The following is a 4,565-nucleotide window of genomic DNA, read 5'->3' as shown; positions in this document are numbered from 1 at the left end:
ACCGAAAGAGCAATCGAAGCTTATTCGTCCTTTTACTATTGAGATGGAACCAAAACACCTATGCTTGATTTGGGCTGGTAACAAACATGTCACCTGCGATTTTTGGTTGAATGTGCATTCTAAACCCAAAAACACCAATTTGAAAAAAGCCCAATCAGAGCTTTATCATCTTTGAATCATAGAATCATAGAATTGGAAGAGACCACAAGGGCCATCGAGTCCAACCCCCTGCCAAGCAGGAAACACCATCAGAGCACTCCTGACATATGGTTGTCAAGCCTCTGCTTAAAGACCTCCAAAGTAGGAGACTCCACCACACTCCTTGGCAGCAAATTCCACTGTCGAACAGCTCTCACTGTCAGGAAGTTCTTCCTAATGTTTAGGTGGAATCTTCTTTCTTGTAGTTTGGATCCATTGCTCCGTGTCCGCTTCTCTGGAGCAGCAGAAAACAACCTTTCTCTCTCCTCTATATGACATCCTTTTCTATATTTGAACATGGCTATCATATAACCCCTTAACCTCCTCTTCTCCAAGCTAAACATGCCCAGCTCCCTTAGCCGTTCCTCATAAGGCATCGTTTCCAGGCCTTTGACCATTTTGGTTGCCCTCCTCTGGACACGTTCCAGTTTGTCAGTGTCCTTCTTGTACTGTGGTGCCCAGAACTGGACACAGTACTCCAGGTGAGGTCTGACCAGAGCAGAATACAGTGGCACTATTACTTCCCTTGATCTAGATGCTATACTCCTATTGATGCAGCCCAGAATTGCATTGGCTTTTTTAGCTGCCGCGTCACACTGTTGGCTCATGTCAAGTTTGTGGTCAACCAAGACTCCTAGATCCTTTTCACATGTACTGCTCTCAAGCCAGGTGTCCCCCATCTTGTATTTGTGCCTCTCATTTTTTTGGCCCAAGTGCAATACTTTACATTTCTCCCTGTTAAAATTCATCTTGTTTGTTTTGGCCCAGTTCTCTAATCTGTCAAGGTCGTTTTGAAGTGTGATCCTGTCCTCTGGGGTGTTAGCCACCCCTCCCACTTTGGTGTCATCTGCAAATTTGATCAGGATGCCCTTGAATCCATCATCCAAGTTGTTGATAAAGATGTTGAATAAGACCGGGCCCAAGACAGAACCCTGTGGCACCCCACTAGTCACTCTTCTCCAGGATGAAGAGGAAGCATTGATGAGCACCCTTTGGTTTCGGTCAGTCAGCCAGTTAAAAATCCACTGAGTGGTAGCATAGTCAAGACCGCATTTTACCAGCTTCTTTATAAGAATATCATGGGGCACCTTGTCAAATGCCTTGCTGAAATCAAGGTAGGCTACATCCACTGCGTTCCCTTCATCTACCAGGTTTGTAATTCTGTCAAAAAACGAGATCAGGTTAGTCTGACATGACTTATTTTTCAGAAATCCATGCTGACTATTGGTGATCACAGCTTTCCTTTCTAGGTGCTCACAGACTGTTTGCTTAATGATCTGCTCCATAATCTTCCCTGGTATTGATGTCAGACTGACTGGGCTGTAATTATTTGGGTCCTCTCGTTTCCCCTTTTTGAAAATAGGGACAACATTTGCCCTCCACCAGTCTGCCGGGACTTCGCCTGTTCTCCAGGAATTCTCAAAGATGACTGCCAGTGGTTCTGAGATCGCATCTGCCAGTTCTTTTAATACTCTTGGATGAAGTTCATCTGGCCCTGGAGACTTGAATACATCTAAACTAGCCAAGTATTCTTGTACTATCTCCTTAGTTATTCTGGGCTGTGTTTCCTTTGCTGAATCATTTGCTCCAAATTCTTCAGGTCGGGCATTGTTTTCTTTATCGGAGAAGACTGAGGCAAAGAAGGCATTGAGGAGTTCAGCCCTTTCTGTGTCACCATCTTCTCCTCTGAGTGACCCCACTGTTTCTTTGTTCTTCCTTTTGCTACGAACATACCCATAAAAGCCTTTTTTGTTGCTTTTAACCTCTCTAGCAAGCCTGAGTTCATTCTGTGCTTTAGCTTTTCTGACTTTGTGTCTACACGTGCTGGCTATTTGTTTGAATTCCTCTTTGGTGGTTTCCCCCCTTTTCCATTTTTTGTACACATCCTTTTTTAATCTTAACTCAGTTAAAAGTTCTTTAGATAGCCACCCTGGCTTCTTTAGGTCACCTTCCATGTTTCCATCTCATTGGTATTGCCTGACGTTGTGCTTTTACTATCTCCCTCTTAACAAACTCCCAGCCATCATGAACTCCCTTTCCTTTTAGTATTACTGTCCATGGGATCTCACCCAGCACTTCCCTAAGTTTTATGAAGTCGGCTTTCTTAAAGTCAAGAAATTGAGTCCTAGTATGCTTGGCTGCTCCTTTCCGCTGTATAGTAAACTTCAGAAGAGCATGATCACTCGCGCCTAATGATCCTTCCACTTCTACCCCACTAACCAGGTCATCAACATTGGTTAGGACCAGATCTAAAATGGCTGTTCCTCTTGTTGCTTCTCCCACTTTCTGGACAATGAAGTTGTCTGCAAGGCCAGTGAGGAATCTGTTTGACCTTATGCTCTTGGCTGGGTTTGAAATCCAACAAATATCTGGGTAACTGAAGTCCCCCATTACTACTATCTCCCTTCCTTTTGCATGCTTGGCCATCTGTTCCAGGAAGGCATCATCTATGTCCTCCGTTTGGCTTGGGGATCTATACTAAACTCCCACAATGAGGTCTCTGTTATGTTTCTCTCCCTTAATTTTGACCCAAATGCTCTCACTTTGGCTTTGAGGTTCTAAATCTTGGATCTCTTCACAGGTATACACATCCCTGACATATAACGCTTCCAGTGAAATCAGCGGAGAGAGCACAGGACCTCCGCTTGGCACGCCCACGCTGCGCAGAAGGCTTCCACGCAGAGAATCTAGGAGGAGACTTGGAGTCAAGCAACTTTTATGTTGGAAGAAATTTAGGTCACACCCACTGACGGATTCTGCCAGTGACTAAGACAGTCGCGTTTCAAGGGCTGTCAAACCAGGGAAAGTTTTAGCTATACGACTAGCTTGCAGCAGCTTGCAGTTTACGCACAAGCAACCCCAATTCCCATTACAGCAATCCGTCAGTCCCTTGTTGCTTGTGCGGAGAGCAGCAGAGGCAGTGTCATGAGTCAAGCTGGAGGAGCAGGCGCCGGAGAGGGGCCAGGAAGGAACCAACGCTCGAAGAGAGAAACAGAGAGTTGGAGCAGCAACTGGCTATAGTAGCGGCGCGGCTGGATGAAAGGCGGACTCAGGATGCCCAGGGGAAGCCCAACCCCATCGCAAGGAAGGTACCGGGACTAGTGCAGAAGTTTTCAGGCAACCCCAGAGACTATAATGCTTTTAAGACAGATGTGCAATATGCGCTGGACCTGCAGTATGAGGACTTTGCAGACGATGGGGGGAGGGTCACTTTTGTGATAGGGCACCTGGAAGGCGGGGCCAGAGAATGGATTAGGCCCTTAATGGCATCGGAGAATGCCGCCTTAAAGAACTTGAGGAAATTTTTTAGCGCCATGGACCATATGTTCTCAAGTGATGTGGAGCAAAGCGTGACACGCCAGCAGCTGATGGAGTGCAAACAAGGGAACCAATCAGTGAGAGAGTACTGGTCACGATTTGCAATGCTAATCCACAAACTCGGGTGGGAACTGGGTTCAGAACCAGTGCAAATGCTATTTGAGGAAGGCTTAGCCTCTTGGGTAAAAGATGAACTTTCCCGCTCGCCCCGCCCGCAATCGATGGACCAGCTGACTAAAATGGCGCTTGCTGTGGGAGTACGCCAAGAGGCGTGTGCTCTGGAAAGGCGGGAAGGGAGAGTGGAGCGTTGGCATGACAATCGCATTCCAGACGTGCCTGGGCCACCTGCACCGCCCGTGCTGCCCGCGGAACCAATGGAAATTGGAGGAGCGCGCGTGCGCGGGGTTTCAAACTCCGGCGAGGTTCGCAAGAAAGAGGGGAAAACGACCAGGAAGTGTTTTCTCTGCCTACAGCCGGGACATTTTGCCAGAGTCTGCCCTCAGAGAAAAGCGTGGTAAGGAATGGTGGGGGCCGCGGGGGGAGAGCAGGAGCAGGGAAACGGCAAGGCTTGGCTGCAGGAGAGCGGGCACAGCAGCCAGGCGAGCAACCAGTGAAGGTGCCCAAACCAGACCCCCCCCCCGGGCAGCAATAGCCATAGAGGTGGTGTTAGAACTCCCCAACGGACACCCTATTAAGGTGAAGGCATTGCTGGATTCTGGCAGCTCTTGCAACTTCTTTAGCAGGGATTTTGCACTAGAACACCAACTCCAGGTGGTGCCTCTCGAACACCCCCTGCAAGTAACAACCATTGATGGGAGAGAACTCTTGGGGGGGAGTGACCCACTAGACCCCTCCCATGAAAACGAGGGTCTCCAGACACACTGAGACAATTGCCTTTCACGTTGCCACATTAGCAGGGCCACCAATCATACTGGGAATGAGCTGGCTGGCACTGCACGATCCAGTAGTGGGGTGGCACCAGCAGACAGTCACCTTTGGGTCAGCTCACTGCGTAGAGCACTGCCACGAAGGGGAAGCCCCGAGGATGG

Source organism: Podarcis bocagei (assembly GCF_964188305.1).
Source record: "Podarcis bocagei genome assembly, chromosome: W".
Taxonomy (NCBI): domain Eukaryota; kingdom Metazoa; phylum Chordata; class Lepidosauria; order Squamata; family Lacertidae; genus Podarcis; species Podarcis bocagei.
The sequence above is the reverse complement of the archived record's forward strand: the minus strand, read 5'-3'. Positions refer to the sequence as shown.